The 23,783-nt window shown below is 38.6% G+C and overlaps 1 protein-coding gene across 11 annotated transcripts in view; it reads right to left on the reverse strand.

The window, feature by feature from the left end:
• Positions 1-23,783, reverse strand: part of ARHGAP24 (Rho GTPase activating protein 24) — a 523,018-nt gene that overhangs the window by 187,145 nt on the left and 312,090 nt on the right. Inside the window, exon 1 of one of the 11 annotated variants that reach the window (XM_005874105.2) lies at positions 16,113-16,372. The exons of the other annotated variants lie outside the window; for them this stretch is intronic. The gene's annotated coding sequence lies outside the window, so the exon portion shown is untranslated. Of the gene's footprint in view, positions 1-16,112; positions 16,373-23,783 lie in introns of those variants that run through there. 11 annotated transcript variants of the gene reach the window in all.

Below are 23,783 nucleotides of genomic sequence, written 5' to 3' on the forward strand. Positions count from 1 at the left end.
GGCCTAAGCCAGTAGGTCGTTATCTCCCGAGGGGTCCCAGACTGTGAGAGGGCACAAGTGAGGCTGAGGGACACCCCGCCCCCGCCAGTGCACAAATTTTTGTGCACCGGGCCTCTAGTATATATATATTTATACTGAGTGATGTTTTCTTAAAGTAGTCTATGCTATGCTGAGACCATGTGTGCCTAGATTTTTATACAGATAATGTGGATGTATCATGCTGCATTTTCTTCCATATCCTTGATTTTTAATGTTCCTTCAGGAACAGCATATCCTGAATTCTCTTAATCCTGAGAACCATGTTTTCTCTGAAATATAGTTTGAAAAATTATTAATACTTTAGCCCAGCCAGTGTGACTCAGTGGTTGAGCATTGACTTATGGACCAGGAGGTCAAGGTTCGATTCCCCATTTAGGGCACATGCCTGGGGTGCAGGCTTGATCACTAGTAGAGGGTGTGCAGGAGGAAGCTGATCAATGATTCTCTTACATCTTTGATGTTTCTATCTCTCTCTCCTTCTCCCTTACTCTCTGAAATCAATAAAAATATTTTTTTAAAAAGTATTAAAATTTTAGATTTTTATTGGGGGAGTGGCATTAAATTTTCCCATCTTTGTATTTTTAAGTATAAAAGTGCTTCAAGCTTATTTGAAAAAATGAATTGTTAAAAGGCAAAGTACAATCTCCATTGCATTCACTCCCATTCTCACTTTTCTAATGTCATCATTATTGACAGTTTTGTTGTATATTTCTGCTCTTTACATATCCCATACTGAAAAAAAAAATCAATACTATTTTTTGCATTTTTAACTCAAACCTGACCCTGCAATTGAACTAATAAGCACAATTCTTTCTATTAGACTGGTTCTAGAGTTCCTTTAAAAGATTGACAATGCACAATCATACATATTAATATTCTTCAGCTTTACTTGGGAAAGCCCCATTTTTTATCAAAACACTTGAAGTAATTTTTTTTGTCACCATGTTTATGTTTTTAGTAGTCAGGATTGACTAGATGATGCTGCACTAACAAACAATTGATAATCTTCAGCTTTACTTGGGAAAGCCCCATTTTCTATCAAAACACTTGAAGTATTTTTTTTTTGTCACCATGTTTATGTTTTTACTAGTCAGGATTGACTAGATGATGCTGCACTAACAAACAATTCCATAACAGCATTTACTCCTGACTTACACTATTGTCTGTTGTGGGTCAGCCAAGGCCTCCGCTCATCAGAGTCATTCAGGACCCAATACTATGTGCTTCCACAATCCCAGAGCAGTAGGAAGGGCACACGATGATCTGAACAGTAGTATCTAAACCCCTACCTGGAAGTGAGACACATCACTTCTGCTCCTTTTTCATTGGCCAAAACAGGGTACAAGGCAGTGACTAATTTCAAAAGAGGGGAAAAGTTTAACTCTGTTGTGTGACAGGAGAGCAGAGTGCTAAAAACTTTGGTGAGCACAATATATGACTCGGTATTTTTTTGGTTCAACTCTCAAGTCTTAACTACTTTTGGTAAGGACCAATATTTTACATTATTGCTTCCTATTTTCACCCTCAAATATGTATTTTTGCTCTATGTGAATATGTTATAGGAGGAGAATTCATAACACTGAACATAAGGTCATTAACAAAAATTTTTTTATTGAATTGAATTCTAAAACTTAAATTCCCCAAATCTCACGGATTCCCCAAATATGGACGTTTAATTCCAATTCTATCTGCATTTTTTAGAGAATTTGCTTTATATATTATCTCATGGAGTTCCTTCCTTTCTGTAATTCTTTATTTCTTTCTTGGGTTATAAAAGGTAAAGAACACAACAATTTTAACCGGCATTGGACTCTCAAAGCATGGCATAGGCTTCCTATTTGTTTCGTATAGACCTTAGTAAAAAAAGATGATTACTGATTAGTGGTTAAATGCCTGATGTATTTATTTTTAGAGCAGGTTTTCATTTTTTCCAATCTAGTTCATGGAGAGCAAAAATCATATGTGAAACAGTCACACTGAACTTGGCCAACAACAAAAGGCTATGGCTGTAGTGCCTGGAAGAATGCTTATTCGTTATTCCCTAGACCAGCATATTTCTCAGCAGAGACAAGAGCATATACTGTAGCCATGGAAAATTTGGGGAACTGGAGCTCTTGAAAATACCATTTATGCTACATCAAACTTGAGCCTACTCAGGCAATGTAAATCTTTCCCATATGTGATGACTGCTGGCTGCCCAGCTTCCAATTCTAAAAGGGACTCATAAACATCCCAAATACTCCTTTGTAATTTCTACCAGGACTCTGCAGCCATCTTTATGCTTACAGTTGAAAAAACAGTTCTCTAATAACTAGAAAGAGATATTTCACCCTGGGAAGAGGAAAAAATACAACCTTATAATTCAGGTATACATTTAAGACATTTTTATATTCCAGGATAGATTTAAATTTCCATAAAAGTAAATTGTCCTTTAAATTATAGATACAATAATATTAAAGACAGCAAAAGCACTATCAATCTTGAATTCTGAATTGTATTCTAAGACTCTCAATGTTTTGGCCCAGGATATAGGTATGGGGATTTTCACAGGCCAAAATCAAGATATATGGTGTGAGAAAGAATGACTTGTGCTGCTACATGGGGAGTAAGAGGCAGTCTGAGAGATCTAAAATGGCCAATGAATTGGTAAATTTCTCAAGGCATTTAGATGACTTAAAACAGTGCTTCTTAAAGTGTGGGCCATGGACCACCTGTCTCATAATCGCCTGGAGTTTTTGTTAAAATACATATTCCAGAGCCTCATACCAGGTTAACTGAATCAGAGACTGGGCAAGGACCCAAAATCTGCTTTTTAAGTTCTTCAGGTGATTTTTGCACCTGCTAAAAAAATCTAAATCCACAGATTTATTGAAAGAAGACAGAAGAAGAGAATATTTTAAATTAAAGCCTTAAAAGACAGGCCAGAAATTCAGGCAATGAAGCAGTTTTACTTAGATCTTAAAGCAAGGAGAAGAAAGAATCTCGTAGTCTTGGAATAGTAAATGCTATACTGTTGGTGGAATAAGACATCAGGAGGGAATTTTAAAGTATCCTAACATCACATCTCAGGCCCAGCAACAGTTCCCATAGGGAATGCATTGAAATCCTGTCACTGACTTCCCCATTTCCCCTAAGATCTTCCAGTAGTCAACCATGACTACCAGAAGTTCAGAGCAGACATACTCCTGCAGAATACCTGGCTTTCTCTGATTACCAATATCTTTAATTTGCTTCCTTCTACTACCACACTGCTAGTTCGGCCCTACCCACTCACTCTAGGATCAGATTTTGGGTTCCCTACTATTACCCAAGTTTTTTTTGCTTTTTCTGGTGTATTTCTATCTAGTATCTAATACCCAGTTGTTTAATGAAACTACATCTTGCCTTCCATTTCAATCTTAAGAAGAGTCCTCTTCTGAACTCGAGCCAATCTGCTGACTGATTTCCCTGAAAATGAAAGCAAAGCCTGCTGCACCTGTTTAGTATACCTGATCTTTGCCTATCATCTTGCTCACTCTGGCTGGTTGGATCTCATTTGCCACATCTTGGTACCCCTGATGTTCACTGCTTCCCCAAATTAAACCACAATGTTGTTAAACCTGTGGGTTGCCATGCCTGGCTTTTCAAAAACGATTTTCATTTAGAGCCTTCATTTGCATATAGTGACAATTTCCCACCCCGCCCATGTACACAAGTCTACTTCTACATACCACCCCTCTCTGTCTACACACTGTGTAGCAGGAAACTGGGCCACACCCAGTCAGTCGCCAAGTTTTGGCCAAGAAATTCCACAGATGTCCCAGAGGACTGGTGAAAACCTAAATAGGACATGAGTTTGGAAAAATCTCACAACAGTAAGATGAGTAAAGAACTTCTCAGGACTTAGATCTTCAGAGGGAAGTTCTTGGCAAGTCCAAATTTAGCCTTTACTCTTTGAGTAAACTGTAAACCCCTCAGAAAGCCAGTAAGTGATTTATTTTTTTCTTTCTGTTTTTGATCTCTTTGGAGTCCATAGACACTGAGCAGATGTTACTTTTTGGGCAGCTAAACTATGCTTTAAGAACGTAAGGATCACTCAATACCAATAAGGGCTCGTTTTATAAGGAACTTTTAATCAGGCAACAATCCTTTTGAGCAATTTATCAAAAGTTCAGCATTTGCTCTGTGTCACTTAAGATAACTTCAGTAAAGATTAGAAAGATAGCATATGTTTCTGGTCCTTAGAGATCAGAATATAGATGAAACTGAAACTAAAATATGAAGCTCCATTAAGATGTTGAGAGTAGAGATTCTCCTATAAGATTACTCTTTTCATTCCCTAATCCTCTCACCTCTATGGTTCAGACCTAAACAAGTCAAATCCTACACTTTGTCTTTCTAACCTTGATATTCCTCCTTTCAAAAAAACAGAAGTATAGTTCAGACTTTTGATTAGATTATAAACCATTATTTTTACACTAGCATTTTCCAGAGTAAAATAGCTAAAAAAAAAAAAAATAAATAAAAAATCGTTATATATATACTAGAGGCTTGGTGCACGAAATTCCTGCACTTGGGGGAAAGGGGTCCCCTCAGCCCAGCCTGTGCCCTCTTGCAGTCTTTTCAAAGAAACAGAAGTATAGTTCAGACTTTTGATAAGATTATAAACCATTATTTTTACACTAGCATGTTCCAGAGTAAAATAGATAGCTAAAAAAAAAAAAAAGATGGTTATATATATATACTAGAGGCCCGGTGCACGAAATTCCTGCACTTGGGGGAAAGGGGTTCCCTCAGCCCAGTCTGTGCCCTCTTGCAGTCCAGGAGCCCTTGGGGGATATCTGACTGACAGCTTAGGCCTGCTAACCCCAGGGAGCGGGCCTAAGCCTGCAGTCAGACATCCTTAGCGTTGCTGCAGAGGCAGGAGAGGCTCCCACCACCGCCGCTGTGCTCACCAGCTGTGAGCCCGGCTTCTGGCTGAGCAAAGTGCACTGACCACCAGGGGGCAGCTCCTGCATTGAGCGTCTGCCCCCTGATGGTCAGTGCACATCATAGCAAATGGTCGTTCCGCTGTTTAGTTGATTTGTATATTAGCCTTTTATTATATAGGATATCTTACATAGAAGGAAGGAATGAATATTGGTCTACAAAATCCAGTATATAAAATGTAACTTTCTTTTTTTTTTTAATACTGTTTGATGGCAAAGATGGCAAAAACTTAATCTTGGTTAATCCAGGGTCTCCACTTTCTTGGAACCGTATAACCTCAGGGATCTCCAAGGTTCCGTGTCTTGGATGGGGGAAAGTGTTCCATCATCATCATCTTCCACACATGGGCATCTCTGAGATGCTGTTTCCCCTTCCCTGTCTGCTCTTGGACACCAGTCTACAGACTCAGAGACTAAGTCTTCCTTGCCGTGACTCCAACCTCCTCCAGGTTTGGCTCTCACCGTCCCTTCTCTTCCTCTCTTGGCTGCACACAGGGCATGGGGATATGTGGCGAGGCTGTTTTGGACATGTCTGCCTGAATACCCATTTCTAAGGACCTGGCATCAAGCAGAGCAGCACTAAAAAATGATTCTGAGTTTTTTAGCCTCTATGCACTTCACACAGGAAGTGATTCACAGATTCCTATGCTCTTAGATCTCCCCAGTCTGATCCAATTTTTCAGTTCTGTCTCCCACATGCAGCTCAAGGAGTGGTGCCAAGGGTAGCAGTACATGGGGCCTTTACTCAGAATCCCGTCATCCTGCAAGTGCTCAAGGTTACCTTGTTCCCTCTGATTCTCCCCTCTGGCCCCACTACCATGAGAATCATTATCTGCTCTTAGCAATGGGATAAAGAGATCTGTTTTATTTGGTTGTTGTCATTGTTGTTGTAGTTTAAACTTTGGATTCTGAGGCTTAATGGAGTTTAGCCTTTTGAATCTCAATACTGTTTTAAACAAAAAAAATCAAAATACTTTTTTTTCTGAGTCATTCCTTTCTGAGGCAGTATTTTTTGTAAAATAAATGAGATTTGAGCAAATGTAAGGAACAGACTCAGTACTGACATTCAAGAAATATTTTGAGATGTTTACTCGTGGTTTAAGTTTCTGTCATGTGGAAGGGCTGCTGAAACTCTGACAAATATGAGCAAGCTAAGAGAAGCTAAGTTTAATAAAACACTAGAATGCTCATCAGCTTTATCTATAATAATAAAAGGGTAATATGCTAATTAGACCAGATGTTCTTCCGGGTGTCATTCTGGACATCCTTCCAGATGAAGCCTGGGCCGGAGGGAAGCCAGTGCCTGCAGCCGGGGGAAGGAAGGCCTACTCTTGCATGAATTTTAGTGCATCGGGCCTCTAGTTATGACATAAAATATATGTAGAGCAGAAACCTGAAGTATTTTACCAAGTGGGAATAAAAGTAAGCTTGTGTTTTTTGCCTCTGTCTTTTTATTTTCCAATGACTGACCAGGTGTCTAGTCTGAAAAGTTGACCAATCCTTTAACATATCCTTGCATGTAAACACCTCACGCAGGATTCACATCCTTTTGTAACAATAAGACTAGAGAAATATTGGGTCCTCTAACTGGCCATCCAGGTGTCAGGCACTGTGTTAAGCACTGGTCATACAAAAGTGGAAGACAAAGTCCCTGTCCTTACAAAATGTGGCTGAGCTAAGGAGAGTGGGCCATTGCAGTAAGAAGTTAACATGCAAAGGGTTGGGGGCCATGGGAGATACTGTTGGAAAAAGGGACAGAGATGGAGCCATGAAGAGCATCCCAGAAAAGGTACTGATTTCCCAAGGACAAGACCCAGGAAGCGGTCTAGGCTGAAAAACCCCCTGCATGTGGCAAAGAACACAAAGGGGAGGCTGCAGAGAAATGCTGAAGCCGAATGTTTATATGAGAAAGTGGCAGAGGAGGTTACAAACCCCAGGGGAGAAAGGGAAACGTTCACTCTGATCAAGTTATTATCCCAAGATGTTTTCTCCCAATCTCTCTCTCTCTCTCTCTCTCTCTCTCTTTCTCTCTCTCTCTCTCTGTGTGTGTGTTCATAAGAAATATAGCATTTCATATTATAAAGCTGCCATGGCATAACGTTAATATTTTTTGAAATGTGTAAGTATATCTCCGATGCGAAGATTTACTTTACTTCAAAGAACACAGTGGAGCATTGGCAGTTGCACTTTGGGGATGATTCTAAACATTTCATTATTTCATTTGTGATGTATGTCACTCCCATTTCAGGAGCGGAAGAAATTTAGTCAAGCAAACAGTGTTTGAAAGGCTTTCTCCAGCAAAAGCAGCTCCTGTGAATGACAAAGAGGACGGATCTCTGATATGCACACTGGATTCCAATTATGGAGAGAGAAGGAAAGAGAAGACTTGGGTTTATTTCTATTATAATTGTGAGACTACCAAATGCAATTAATATTCCAACAAGTTGCGGGGATCATTGTAAGGCAGATGTTCTAGTCTTGCTCTATGACCATTGATAAGTCACTTAGCCTACTTTGGACTGTTTGAATCATTAGGACTACGAGGGGGCTTAACTGCAATATCTTTGAAATCCCATCCAACTCCCCTATTGTCATGATTTATGCAACTTCCGTTTATAAGTAATTAATGAGTTGATTAAGGAAATGAAATAAGCCACAGAAGCCTTTGACGCTAAGAAAGAACCTAAGTTCTGTGACACAAATAACTTGGCAGTTTCTGGGGAAAAGCATTAGAGCAGGCACTAATAATAGCTTTAAAAAACCATATTGGATACTAAGGCAAATGGTCAGTTTCTCTACTCAAAGGGACAGGCACATGTTGATTTGGAAAAGCTAAATTAACCTATTATTCCAGGATTAAATTATAGTGAAATAATATTCCTGGCATACATCTGAAAACCCATACTCATTACTTTGGAGTATTCCCACTTAAAATTTGACTGTGTTGCTGCATGGGTTCTTAAATTCAAAGAAAAAGGAGCAGCCTGCAAATGAAGCAGAGAGCCTGTTGTCAAAAAACCTGGGACCGATTCCTAGCCACTCCACTTATTTGCTTCATGACTACAAGGCTGAGTCAGAAAGAAAAAAAAAACAGAGAAAACACATAGAAACATTAAATAAAGAAGTGTTTATTTGCCTCATCTATTTGTAGTTATTAAAAAAAAGAAAAATGCTTTGTTTTACTTTTCTTGCTCCCCTTTCTTAAAAGAAAAAAAAGTGGGTAGGAGATGCCTTTATCTCAAAACAAAATAAAATACCCACTAGCCCTTGTTTGACTACACTTGCAACTGGACCAAGGTTGTTGGTATTACCTGGGTTTAACTTTAGTGTAGACTTCTTCAAAAAGCACATCAAACTCATAAAGAATAAACCAGTCAGTTTAATATTAATTGGAATCTATTTTTTTTAGAATGTTAGTAAAATCTAATAAAACGTGCTTTTTGAGTATTAAATGAAGGGATGCATTAGGAGTGCACAGAGAATTGGGGCTGGCACATACAAGGGTTTGATATATGTTAGCCATTACTGATGTCCTGATTTTATGTTAAAAAATGGAGGTTTAGAATTATTAAGTAACTTGCATAGGATGATGATAATTTAATATTAATTGGAATCTATTTTTTTAGAATGTTAGTAAAATCTAATAAAATGTGTTTTTTGACTATTAAATGAAGGGATGCATTAGAAGTGCACAGAGAATTGGGGCTGGCATATACAAGGGTTTGATATATGTTAGCCATTACTGGTGTCCTGATTTTATGTTAAAAAATGTAAGTTTAGAATTATTAAGTAACTTGCATAGGATGATGATACATGTTAAATATGCCCAACCTAAAATTTAATTCCATAGCCCTTAACCATCTACTAAAGACTCACTGGAATTTTGAGCAAGGTGGTAGCCATTGAATGGAGAAAAGGAATGCCAGAAATATATATTTTGAAATTCTGGAATAACTGTCACCTGGTGTACAGGAAGTGAGGAAAAAAATAAAGATGAAGGGCTGGTTTGAGTGCACAAACGATGTCGAGTTCAAAGTACAAGAATACTCGAGACAGCATAGCACAGGGGCTCTGACTGGCATGGCAACTATATAAGGTGGTGCCATCAAGTGTGGGCTGATATGCAGCCCAGTACCCTGCCAGGCCAAATGTCCGGATGCATGTGCTGCACATCCAGCGGGAGGGGACCTTCATGACAACTCGCACAAAGTGTGAATTAGAAGAGGACTTGCTAAACACAACTCTAGATTGGGCTTTCAGTTGAAACCATGGGTCTGGATGCAATCTTCTGAGGAAGAAAGTGTAAAGGGGGAAAATGAAACAAACACAGACACTCAGAACCAGAACCAGGAGGTGGGAGGAAGACAGGAGCCTTCTAAAGAGAGTGAGGGAAATAGGGGCAGAGCCATAGGCTATTATAAGATCCCTAATGTCAAGAGACAAGAAGAACATGACAGCAAACAGTGTAAAAGACAGAAGGAGCCAAGATGAGCACAGGGTCAAAGAGCTGTTGGATTTAACAGTTCATTTGGCCATCAATAGCAACTCCTGAGAGGTATTTTCAGTTTTACCGTAGAAATAAATGCCAAACGGCAAAGGGTTATAGAGTCAGAGGGAGGTGAGGAAGCAGAGACTGAAAAATACACATTTTTCTTGGCATCAGGAAGAGAAAGGTTGGATAAAAAAGTTGAGTGTTTGTAGAGTTGCAGAGGCTTGTATGTTGGGTGTGCATTGAGGAAAAGCAAAAGATGCAAGTAAGATAATATAATTTCTGAAGCAAGTCCTAGTTTCATCTACATAAATATTTTGTTAAAAAATTCCATGAACAACAGTGGCCCAGGAAATGCTTTAGCAAGTACTCATTAATGAAATGACAGCTGTTTTAAGTGTTCCCATCGCTGCTGTATGTTTATCACCCCTTGTGTAATAAAGACTCTGGCATGGAATCTTGAGTTCTTCCTTTAGTATGAGAACCCTTCCGTTCCCTGAGGATTTTTCAGAGAATAGGGTACATGGTTGACCTCTTACTCAGACAGAAGGAAACTGTGCTTTCACCTCTTGCCCCTGAGTGAATTTATCACCCAGTCATTACTTCTGGATGGATTTAGATATTAGACTGAAAGCTGGAATTCTAGGGTCTAGATGAATAATATTTCTGGACTTATTTTCCTTACTTTGTGAAAAGAGGGGTTTGAACTTGTGAATTTTGAAGTCATTACAGCTCCAAAATAATCAAATGAGCTAAAATCATATGAAAATAAATGGTTCTCCTTATTTTATTATTGACAGAACACACTGAAACAATGTAGATCCTTAACATGTGTTACTATGTCCTGTATAGCCATAAATAGACTATTATGCAGTCATAAATTTTTTCCAAAGTGTTTTGAATGATATAGAAAAAGTTCCCAATAAAATGTTAAATGAGAGAAGGTAGAATCAAGTATGCAATATTAAGCTAATTTTATAAAAATAAGATAAAAGAAAAACTGACACCATATTATAGACACAGTCACAGAAAGAAATCTGACAATAGGAGTGAATCCACTACAGTGTGGAACGGGTGACAATAACTTATTTTCCTCTTATATTGTCACTCTTCATAATCATGGTTGTTATATCCCTTATGGGTAATGTAGGGCATTTTATACACGAGGTTTGCAGGAAGGTTGTCTTCAATTCCATTGTATTCAGTTCTACTCATAATGGTTTCAAGTGTGGGAATATACATACAAGTGCTATCCACCCTGAGGGACTAGCACGTGCTACAGAGAAGCACCCGAGAGGACACCCTTGGTATTAAATGTAGTCAAAAGAATGTGGGTTAGAGAGAAAAGCTGAAGGAAAAGGAAATTTCTCCTTAGGATTATTTTTCTTTTTAGTTAGTTTGGAAAGATATCAGTGTTTACCTAGAACTCTATAACTTATATAATCTTTAAAAATTACTCTGTAAAATTTTAAGATGACCAATATCATATTTGTCTTAGCCCAGCTGGTGTAGCTCAGTGGTTGAGCATTGACCTATGAACCAGGAGGTCATAGTTCAATTTCTGGCCAGGGCACATGCCTGGGTTGCAGGTTCCATCCCCCGTGGAAGGCATGCAGGAAGCAGCAAATCAATGATTCTCTGTCATCATTGATGTTTCTATCTCCTTTTCCCTTCCTCTCTGAAATAAATAAAAATCTATTTTAAAAAATTGTTTTAGAATCAGCCATAAGTTTATTCTTCTAATTTCCCCCTATTTTAACCAATAAAACAACAAAAAATAATATCCTATATTAAAAAAGTGTAGTATGCAAATTGTCCCCTTGGCCAGAAGTTGTCCGGGAGTTCGACCAGGGGCAGGGCTGGCCGGGGGAAGGGAGGCAGGCCCCAGCTGGCAGCCGGAAGCCACTAGGGATCCTATCAGTGCACAAATTTTGTGCACTGGACCTCTAGTTAGTAAATAAAATAATAGCAATATCTGCCTGTAGCAAGTGTACTATAAATTCCTTAACACTTTCAGCAAAATATACCAAATAAAAGAATACAGAAAAAAAGGCTGATACTTTCATGTCCTCCAACTCTACTTTTTAAATTATTATTGACTGCAGGTAATAGATGTTTTTTCTTCATAGCAATTTACAGTTCCAAATTGCTGTTTGCTAATAGCAACTTCGTAATTTATTAAGTAGCATTGCTTAATGAAGTCTTCAGGTTTTAGCATGACCCAGCAGTGATCTAATACTTCAGTAATAACAAACACTTCAATAATAAAATATGAAGTATAAAACACATAATTTTAGTATATTTTATTTATTAATGCCCTTTTAATTTAAGGATTGCATTCAACAAAAATGTATGGCATGACTTAGATGCACAAAAAGAACTTTGGTCTTCAATCACATCACCTCTTAAATTGTCCAAAATACCAATTCAGTACATTAAACAAAGGTATTTCATATAATAGGACAGACCTGAGTCATTTTGAACATATTTTCTCAGAGGTTATAACTGAAAATGTGCTAAATGTGGATTTTTATGAGAACAACGCAATTATCTTTCCCTGTTCAACATTTTCAGAAACATCCATAGCTTCTCTCACCTGTCCACACCTCCAGCATTCAACTTGACAGCCCCTGGGAAACCATAAATCTTGCTCACTGAATTCTGGTTCATAAGTGGGTAGGTTCTGAGGGTTTGGGTGAATTCTTATGAGGTTGTATTAAGAAGGACCTTAATTTATGTCAGTGGTTTCTTCCTTTTCTAGTTTTAAAAATCATTTTGTGAACAGCAATGTCTATTCATAATGGCACTGAGTTTTCAGGAGGTTTATGTTTAGGCCTGTGGTAGTATAGTTCTGATTATAAAATACATGCTCCTTCATATGTCAAATTCTAATTAGGTATGGTTGTGAAAATTAAGTTTTGATTAAACTGTAAGACTCGGTCAAGTAAAGAAAAACTTTATTGCATTGTCTAAAAATATATATTTTTATTTCTAAGGAGCTGTGTTTTAATTGGAATAAGATTTTATTTTAAAATAACTCTTATCTCTTATTCCATTTAACAGAAAGTACAGGGAGTAAAAATAAGTGAAATCTCTAGCTTTTAGATTAGATAATACTTCCAAACATATGTAGACTCTAAATTTATTGCTGCAGACAAAACACAGTCCCTAATTCATTATTTGAAATAGAAAGAGTTTCCATGTGCACAACAATAGGCTTTAACAGCCAGAAATAATTTATACAATGACTATGTGAAATGTATATTTAAAAAAATTACTTAAGCCAAGCCCTAGCCGCTTGGTTCAGTGGATAGATCATCAGCCTGCGGACAGAAGGGTCCCAGGTTTGATTCCAGTCAAGGACACATATTTCAGTTGCAGGCTTAATCCTGGGCCCTGGCAACCAATTGATGTGTCTCTCTCACATGGATGTTTCTTTCTCTCTCTGTCGCTCCCCCTCCCTCCCATTCTCTCTAAAAATCAATGGGAAAATATCCTTATGTGAGGATTAACAACAACAACATATATATCCTATATAATAAAAGGCTAATATGCAAATAGACCGAATAGCGGAACAACCAAACAACTGAACAACCAAACAACCGAACAACTGAACAACCAAACAACTGGTCGCTATGATGTGCGCTAACCACCATGGGGAGTGCACGGAACATGGTGGGCATTGGCCACGGTGTGATGGTGGTGAAGCAGAGCAGGGGCACCAGACCAAGGCAGGGCACCAGTTGCTGTCATCAGGGTGAGCCTTTGGTGGTTACTGAAAATTCTTTGCTGCCGCGTGCCACAGTCCCGCCCGGTGCTTGCACCTGCTGCTGGTGCTGGCCCCGCTCACACCTTCTGCCGGCACTGGAGCCACAGCTTGCACCTGCTGCTGGTGCTTGGTGCCAGTCCTGATTGCTCCGTGCCATCATGGGTGCGAGCGGCGGCTGCTGGCCCTGATCACCCCTGAGGGCTTCTCCACCCCCCCTACTCCTGAGGGGGCAATCGGGGCAGCAGCTGCCACTTGCACCTGCTGATGGCGCCAGCCCCAATCATTTCCCACCTTCAGCAGGTGCGAGTGGGGCCGGCGCTGTCAGGGCGAGGAGCGGTGGCAGCAGGAGCAGGCTGCTGGCAGACAGGTGAGCGGGGGTCACAGCGGGAGGGCCAGGCGGGGTTGCCGAGAATGGGCCAAGACGCGCCCCTGTGCCTACTGCAGCCTCAGGGCCCACAGTTCCTTTCAAGGTGCACAAATTCGTGCACTGGGCCCCTAGTTTGAAAAATAAAAAATAACAAGCCCAAAGGGCCTCTAACACAAAAGGCCTCACAACATATTTCTGAAGCTGTATGATCAAGTAATTACCAATAGACTCTAATTAAATTAAAGTTGGGATTTAGAATTATCCTGGACTCACTTTATGGTTTCATGTATTTGTCTAATATATGCAGTTTTTTTTCTTGTGTAGAGTGGGATTAATAAATGTGACTTCCAGCATTATCAAGATCATTGAGAAACTAGTGACTCCTTTTGTTCTGAAATGCACAACATAAGATATATTAAATACAAGGAAATTTATATGGTACTACTAAGTTCAATGTACACAGTTTATAAAATTGCTTTATGCTATTTTCAGTTTAAAAGAAATTACTTACAAGTAAGGACACCATTAAAGAAATCAAGATATCATTGAGAAAATTAGCCTTGCATTATTTTTTTCCCTAAGGCATAATCTCCATACAGAGGAATTACACAGACTAGAGGATAAATATTTTTCCTTTTCTCTCTTCCCTACAAAGCATTATTATGCGATTTCCCAGCCACGTATGCATGTGAACAGCACATGCCTGAAGTGAATGGGATTAAAATAAAATACGTAGTACTTGATTAATATTAAGTCTACCCCTTGGGGCTTGATTAGTCATTGATTCCTTAACATACACCTTCAATAACTTTATAAAAAGGAGAAGAACCAGGATTTTCTGCATTAGACGCAGCAATGCCTTACTTCTCCTAAAGCCACATCCATGGCAACTTCTACTACAGAACACAAGTAAGAACTTGGACATAAACCAAAAGTCTCCTGAGCACCTAAAATAGATGTCGCTCTGTCTATGCACTTTGGTACATGCATTTTTCTCATAAAAAAAATCTCATGGGCCATTGGAGAATGTTATTGTCTCTCATTCCACATATACTATTTTATAAACCTTTTTACTGGTTTTCTTGTACACAGCACAAAATAAATAATATATATACAGGGGTAGTTGAGATTGAAAGGAGTTTTTTGAGGAATGCAAACTGTCCACACTGATAAAAAACAACAACAACAACAAAGTCACACTTCCTTATGAATGGTGCACACAAGAGAAAATAAATGTCCTATAAACATAATACAAGAATTTTGAAAAGCACTGTGCTTATTTGGTCTTTTGACATAAGAAGTAATAGCCTTAGACACCACAGAATAGGCCCCCAAAGTGCATTACATTATAGAATAGTTCCACAATATACACAAGGAGAATGCTGAGTAATTCAGAAAACATTGAATTAAATTTAGTTCCCTCTAGAGAGAGATCAAAATATAGAGTGGATCTCAGAAAGTTAACTATCCCAAAATAACCAAGTTCTTTCTAAAGCTTTTGGATTTTTAGTGGTAAACTTATAAGCTTTCACTTTTTTTTCTTGCAAAGGCCACCTATGTAGAACTCCTTATTTGTCTCTATTATTTGTCTTGTGATCAGCAGCAAATGGTATAAATCCGCTATCTGGTTCTCTGGGAAAAGAGTGACACCTTGGATGACAGGGGTGGAGTCCCTCCTGTCCCCCGCACTGCCACTGTGGGCTATCCCCCTTTGCTCCCAGAGCCCCTCCAGAGTTCAGTGATTTGAAGTCTTATTGCAAATGCCACTCTTCTTAGGAATGTGGTTCCTTTTAAGTGGATGAGCTTAAGTAAGACAAATTTCATTTAAAAAAGAAAAGGCAGGCTTACTATTTTTAAAAAAATAAATGGGAATAAAAGGAAGGAAGGGTTAAAATTAACAATTAAATATAAAAGCAAACTAGAGGTCAAAACCCCAATTCAAAAGTGTATGTTTCCCAGGTCAGACCCATGAAGCTAAGATGGGGTCAGTTAGCCTCCACGAAGTCCGTTCAAGTACCTGGAGTGCCCCTGCCCTAGTCCTCTTATCTGATTGGCTCTAAGTTGGTTCTACACTTCAAGTTGAAGATGCATTAATCTATCCCTCCCCTTTAGCCGAGAACATTCTGTACATTCTGTAATGGTAAAGCATCTCCCTCTTTATCCCACACAAACAATAAGTACAAAAACCTCCCATGACAAGAAGCAACAGAAGAACAAAGCTCAACTCTGCTTTAAAATAAAATAGCAACAAAGATCATTTGGCTCCTGAAAACAAAGCCTAACAAAATGAAGTAAAATCCTAGTAGCTTCACTTATCAACAAGCACAAAACACCGTAGTTAGAAAAGCAGAGCTATCTTAAACAGAGTACTTTCTCTCAGAAGAGAGGTAAGGTGTAGGAAAAAGGTCAAATGACCACGGAATACTTGTGCCCAGAAACAAATGACCCCTGAAGGAGATTTCAGTGCGTAAAAAACAGTACCTTATAAGTAACTGGTCTTGTCTACTCACAGCTGTTCCCAGTGCCGGCTCTTGTTTAACTGTCTACTGCCTTCAGTTTAAAGTTTATTCTGTTGGCCAAAAAGTACAGAGCTTGTCTGGAAAATGCTGTTTGGACATAAATCATTCCTTTTAAAGCGGTGGTAGCTGTATTCAGGCTTTCTTGTAGAGGGGCTTATAAACTCTTCCTGTAGCTAATTTTCTTCCTCCTCCTTTCCTTCAGACTTACTCAGTATCCTCCTATCCCATATATTGAAGAAAGAGACAGAGAGAGGAGAAGGAAAAAAAAAAAAAAAAAACCCCTAGGAAATTAACCTTAAATAATGTAGTAATTGAGCACTTAGAAAAAAAACACAAAAAAATAAAAATCAATGAGAGACATAGAAAGTACATCAGAGTCTTAAATATATTTAGTCCTAATGACCTCATTTTATAAATAAGGAAACTGATGTCTAGAGAAAATATAATCTGAACAAGGTCACTCACATAGCTAGTTAGTGCCACAGCTAACAATAGAGACAGGGTTTTACAACTCTCAATTCAATGCTCTTTCCACCACATTTCACTGAGGGGAAATGGTTTACCTTTTCCCTCTGTATCCTTGTATACTACCCAAATGAGCTGGCAGGGAGCAGTAACACAATTAATAATAGAAGAACCATCTGTTCCAAGAGAAAATACTTATCTCTATTTTAAAATTAATACTGAGAGTCTCCCTATAATGTTTCATTTCTTTGTATACTTAGGTTATAATCTTTTTCTTTGCTGATTTTCCAGAATATCTGTTGTTGTTGATTATTTATTTATTTTTGTTTTTCAATTACAGTTTACATTCAATATTATTTGGTATAGGTTTCGGGTGTATGGTACAGTGGTTAGGAAATCATGTACTTTCCAGGATATTTTTATGTCTTGGGAGTTGTCACTTTTCAGGGGATGTTAATAGTATCCCATAGTCCTTAACGAGGACTACTTCTATAAGACATATTGCTAGGAGAGGTGTTACAGTAAGTCTTTAACATTTCTACCCAATACCAGTGATATTGTTACATGGCTCTTGAGCTAGAAACATATTACTATTTCCATAAATGCCCACTTCCAATTTTCAAGTTTTTTTTAATCACACATATAAATTAATTCTGATTATTACTGATTATATATTTTGTTAAATAAAGAGAAGCAGCATAATAATTTTTATTTGCTGTCTTTCAAATTAAATGTCCTATTTATATATAAAAAGTTTATTTCCTCTAATTGAAGGGGGATTGTCTTTTATTTTTATTTTTTTATTTTTTTAAATATATTTCATTGATTTCTTACAGAGAGGAAGGGAGAGGGATAGAGAGTTAGAAACATCGATGAGAGAGAAACATCGATCAGCTGCCTCCTGCACAGTCCCCACTGGGGATGTGCCTGCAACCAAGGTACATGCCCTTGACCGGAATCGAACCTGGGACCCTTGAGTCCACAGGCCAACACTCTATCCACTGAGCCAAACTGGTTAGGGCAAGGAGGATTGTCTTTAAATAATTTTTTAAAGTTTTTCTTTCTGAAATGTATTCATTCACTCATTCATTCATTCACTTATTTCATAAATTGAAAATTTATAAACTTACCTCATCTTTCCATTGTGGAATATAATAAGTGACAAGCAATAACTTTTTAAGAGAAGTGCATAATTTTTAAAGAAAATCAAAGGGTTTAGATAGGAAATAAGGCCAATTTTCTATAACTACCTTTTTATCCATTCTCACACTTTAAGCATGTGCTCAAAGTTTATTTATATCCTATTTATTGAGTTGCTCACTCACATCAACGTACATCCCCAGGTGAGATAAACCAAAATATGAAGTGGCCCAGATTGAAATTGCTCTGGTCACTACTAACCTTTCTACCTGATTTAGTTCCTTAAAATATTAAAATCCAAAATCTGAGAGTAGTTACCATTTACATTAATACATAACACTAATATGTCAAACATGACAGGAGTTTGGCACACTGATAGACATTACTTGGCTTTACTAAAAGTATTCTGTATTTTTCTTTTACTTCTTAAACTTTACTTTTGACTTGAACATTTGCCTTTTGTCCATTAAGAGGAGCAGGAAGGAAATATGAGTAAAACCTTGAAAGAGATGTTGACTGTGAGGAGACACATGGAGATTTAGATGGAATGAGTCAGGATGATTCAGGGTTGGTGAGTGGACGCAGGAAGGAAGGTGTAAGGAGGAGTCACGTACCAGCAGGTTTTTTAGAACAGAAGTGGGCTGAACCACAGACAATAGATTATAGGTATTGAATTCAAGAACCCAAATCTCCAAAAATAGGTTAACAAAGAAGGAACTAGCAATTTTGGTGACCAGTGCAAGCAATAGGAAATTGGCCCCCAAACATACTTTGTAATTCATGACATGGTTCATTTCTACCCATTGGAAGGGAGGCATGTGCTGTCAATATGTGAATTCAACACAATCCAAAATAGCACAATGATATACAACCATTTAAAAAAATTGCCCCTCTATATTTAGGTCCCTTGGACATACTCCAGGTTGCCCTAAATACTCCAGGCATGCTCTGGATTTCAGAGTCCTAGGGTAGTGTGGAGGGGAATAGTTACTGTGTTATGAAGGCTGGACCTGTGGAGTTGAATTTCACTGATGGGAGAAGTACTTAGAGAAGAGGTGAACTCCAGGGCAGACTATATTAACACAGGCAAGGCAGTCGGAATTCTCTAACGCTTGATCTCTTCCTCTCAGTTTTCACGTTTACAGTAACACTAGAAGAAGGCTTTTACTAAGGAATCCCAGAGAGCAATTTTGTGATAGCAGTGAAGGGAAGTGACTGCACAAACAGCTACTGGGTTATAATATTCTATGCTTGGGTGGAGATTTCTCACATGGAAGTTTTTAACCGTCCCAGGAAACAAATGCACATGAAAATCTCAAGCATCAACTCCTAAACCAATTCAAGCTCATGCCTACTTTGTTGCTCATCTCCTCTCACAATCCATTCTCCAGCAGCCAGAGTGATTATTCCCTTCTTCATACCCTCTGACGATTTCCCATCATTCCCCTACTTTATATCTTCCAATGATTTCCTATTCCCCCTGTTTCATACCCTCGAATGGTGTCCCATCATTCACTTCTCTCATATTCCCCAATGACTTCCCATCATTCCCCGGCTTCATCCCTAAAATAATTTCCCATTGTCCTCATATAAATCCAAATGCTTATTTATGGCCTCCTAGGCCCTGCACAATTTTGCCCATTTATCTTTCCTACTGATTTCCTAGTATGATAGGCATATCATTCTAGAATTTTTCTCCCTCATATCTTCACAGGACTACCTCCTTCCCAGCACTCACGACTCTCATCTCCAGCCTAGCCAGCATGGCTCAGTGGTTGAGCAGCAACCTATGAACCCGGAGGTCAGGGTTCGATTCCCAGGCAGGGCACATCCTGTGGTTGTGGGCTAAATCCCAGTGTAGGACATGCAGGAGGTAGCCAATCAATGATTTTCTCTCATCATTGATGTTTCTATCTCTCTCCTTCTCCCTTCCTCTCTGAAATCAATAAAAAATATATTTTTAAAAAGACTCTTCTCCAGCTTCTCCAGTGTTACCTCCCCAGAATAAAGACTTCTTAACCACTCTAGCTAACCATCTTTCCCCCCCCCCCCCCCTCTTCTCCAGTGCTACCTCCCCAGAATAAAGCCTTGTTGACCACTCTAGCTAATCATCTTTTCCCCCACATATACTCACTTTCTACCCCATTTCCCTGTTTTGACATTTCTCCATAACACTTACCACTATCAAAAATTACCTTTGGTTCTTTTTTACTTATTCACTAATTCAAATAGTTGGTTAGTTAGTTTAAATATGTTTACTGTATCTCCTCTAGAATAAGTTTTATAAGATCAGAACTATATCAGAAGTTATAAATAAAATTAGAAGCATAAGATTTAGGATTTTTTAAAACCACATTATTCCCAGTGTTCAGAATAGTGTCTACTATAAAATAGGAATTTGACAAATATCTCTGGAATGAATTAATCATATTTCCTCTCTGGGTTCCTACTCTTCAGTCAACAAACAACTAACATAAGTCCATAAGTGTGAAGGCAAAAATGAATCTATTTCTGCAATTGGCTTTGCAAACCTCCCTATGGCTCAGAGCTAGTATAACAGGAAGTAAGAGCCCCCACTGGGCTCTACCCATTTATATCTACACAAGGTGCCTCTAAGCCCTTGGATTTTGCTAACACAAAGGCCGGAATATACCCTTGACTTGCCAGAATATCATCTTTAGTGATATGCACCTAACTAGATAAGTGATTACATTTACTAGAAGGTCCTAAGAGCTTCTGGACATCTCCTTTGTTTCCTGAATCTGGAGTAGCTGTCATTATTGAAATAGCAGATATCCTAAAGTTAATTCTATCCTTTCCAGGTGTTTTCAAGAAGTCACTCTTTGCTGCCAGCTCTTTAGGAGCAGAAGTAAATCCTTGCATTCACAGCGTATGTTTCTAAATGAAAAGGGGACAGACAAAATAATTTCAGAGAGGTGAGCTCACAGAAAATTGAATCTCCCACCTCAGTTCTCCTCCACACTGATTCAGAGCTCTCCAGTGAGCTGTAAATTAGATTTCTTCTCCTGTCTCATGTCATACAGCTTCCTAATTACCTGTACTAGTGAGTCAGCCTTTCTGGGCCCCGTGGCTCAGGAACATTGTGGGATAATGTGACTGGCTCAACACACCCGGGGTCCAGTCACATCAGAAAGGTGGCTGTGTGATGGCAGGCAAAAAGAAAGTGATTCTTTATTTGGAAGACAATGATTTTCCCTAAGCCTCAAAGCAGCTGGGTTCCCTAGGATACCCAGGAAAAGGAAATTTCTTGACTGAACATTCTTGCTGCTCAGTGGTATGTAAAATAATTAAAATCATTCTTGCAAAAAAGTGCCCCCCTTTTTAAAAAATACATCTTTATTGATTTCAGAGAGGAAGGGAGAGGGAAAGAGAAATAGAAACATTAATGATGAGAGAGAATCATTGATTGGCTGCCTCCTGCACGTCCCCTAATGGGGATCAAGCCCACAACCCAGGCATGTGCCCTTGACCAGAATCGAACCTGGGACCCTTCAGTCCACAGGCTGATGCTCTATCCACTGAGCCAAACCAGTTAGGGCAAAAGTGCCCTTTTTATGGTACTAAGTGCATATTAATCTCAATATAGGAGTGACATTTATTTAGTCAACGAAACAAAGCTACAAATATTTATTTATTTTAAATATATATTTTATTGATTTCAGAGAGGAAGGGAGAGGGAGAGAGAGAGCTAGAAACATCAATGATGAGAGAGTCATTGCTCCATTGCCTTCTGCATACCCCTACTGGGGATTGAGCCTGCAATGCAGGCATATGCCCTTGACCAGAATCAAACCGGGGACTCTTCAGTCTGTAGGCTCACGCTCTATCCACTGAGCGAAACCAGCTAGGGCTACAAATATTTATTGTTTGTCTCCTATAGACAAGCCTTGTGAAAGGCAATGATGTTTATATAGTAAGTATTCCTTGTTATCTCATGGGATAATATTTTTTCTTTATCTAGAATACAAATTTCTCTAGGAAAATAAGTAAACATTTTTTTTTTCCTCCCCTTCTCTCTCTCTCTCTCTCTCTCTCTCTCTCTCTCCTTTTCCTTCCTTCCTACAATTTCTTGAAGCCCATATATATATGAGTCCATATAATGTACAATGTTTGTGTATAAAGAAAGAGACAAAATCCTTTGTCAGGAAGATTGCCCTTGGAGGTGGGAGCTTATAGACTATTGGAGAGATCCGCATGGGGTTGTAAAGAAGCCTGGACTGAATATGGGAAGGGACCAAAGGAGGCTTCCTTGAGCAGGTGAAACCAGAGCACATTTTGAACACAGGAGGGGAGAGGAAACACGCCAGGCAGGAGAGGGGCACACTCGGGTCACTTCAAGTAGTTCTTATAGAGCTGGAATGTAGAATAAAAGTTATAGACTAATAGATAAAAGATGCAGAAGGAATATAGACAAAACCCAGGCTCAGGAATTTGGTTTTGATCCTGAAGGCAATAGGTAGTTACTCAGGGATTTTAAACAGGAAATATTTCCTGTGTAGAATGCTAAATGAAGAAAGAATTTAGAGACAGGTGGTCTAAAGGTCTGCTTAAGAGGTTGTTTCTTTACCCAAGCAAGACATTGTGGTGGTCTGAAATTAGGCATTAGAGACAGAGAGATGAGATGGCCTCAAAAGATATTTAAAACTTTCCATAAGTAAGAAGATGTGAGAAAGGCAAACTTACTTCCAAAATCTCTAGAACATGATTACAGAAAAATGTATCCAGTTATCAGAATTGCATGGAAATGTAGTAAGTCTTCATTACAAAAAAGACATTTTTCATAAACACTCTCCATTTACAGATGTAGAAGCTGAGGCACAAACTTGAAAGAGTGACAGCAGCATTCGATTCCTGTCCGTCTGACTACAAAGCCCATATTCTGTACACTAAATTTCTCTTTGAGATCATACATTTTGAATACCTTGGGAACTTGGGTGACTAGATTTGAAGAGATTGGAATATAACTTAGCAGTATCGTAAGATATTCCTTAGGCAGAACTGCTTATGTTTTCTAGGCATAATCATGTTCATATTGGAGACCTAATGTACAAACAATTTGTATTTGCACGGTTTCTATAGAACTCTATGTTTAACTCCCATGCAAGACACAAATCCTTCATCAAATTCCTCTAGAGAATCTAATTATTTTTAAGCTTGGAAGCTTTATTCACACTCTGTTAGGACAGCCAGTTGAAACCAAAATCAAAGTGGACTTGGCAGATCAATCAAGTCAAATATTGAGTTTTGAGTAGAATAAAGTTTGGAAGAAAACTCAGTTTCAATGAATCTAGGAGGGCAAGAGGTAACACTCTTAAGACATTGAAAATAGAAAGGAACAAGCATAGCTCCAACAGGAAATGATGCTGAGATTTGTCTCAAAGGTTGGAGCAGAAAAATTCCTTCTCTAGCATATTTTACATCCACTATGGGTAGGGTTACTATACACTTTACTGCCCAAACCACGACTCTTTGAGAGTAAAAGGAGGTACTATTATTAATTACAACTGGAAAGCAGGCAAAAACCAGGACTCATAAAGGCAAACCTGGATATACACCACCCTATATAGAGGTCGGCACTAAAGCTGACCTTCAGATGATGACAGTATCAAGAATGAAGTCTTAGGTCTTAGAGTAACTGGCTTCTAAAGCGAGGCAAGACAAGCAAAGTCAGAATTCGTATACAACTTGGGCAAGGTATTCAATACAAAGGCCAGATAAACTGCACCATTGGGATATATTAATTATTTCAGTTCTACAACTTTATTAAAAATGATACAAAACAATAAAAAACAGTCACAGATAATATATACAGTATCTAGTCTCAAATAAACTAATGTATTCACATAAACATTTTGGCTATAAGTGATATTGGTATAGATGGGTGCCCCTAGCTATTTTGATTATCTAAAAATAAGCACAAGCTTTATTTTTCAATGTCCTGGCCAGAGTGGCTCAGTGGTTGAGCATGAACCTATGAACCAGGAGGTCAAGGTTCGGTTCCCAGTCA

The sequence above is a fragment of the Myotis brandtii genome, unplaced genomic scaffold, assembly GCF_000412655.1.
Source record: "Myotis brandtii unplaced genomic scaffold, ASM41265v1 scaffold424, whole genome shotgun sequence".
Lineage (NCBI taxonomy): Eukaryota > Metazoa > Chordata > Mammalia > Chiroptera > Vespertilionidae > Myotis > Myotis brandtii.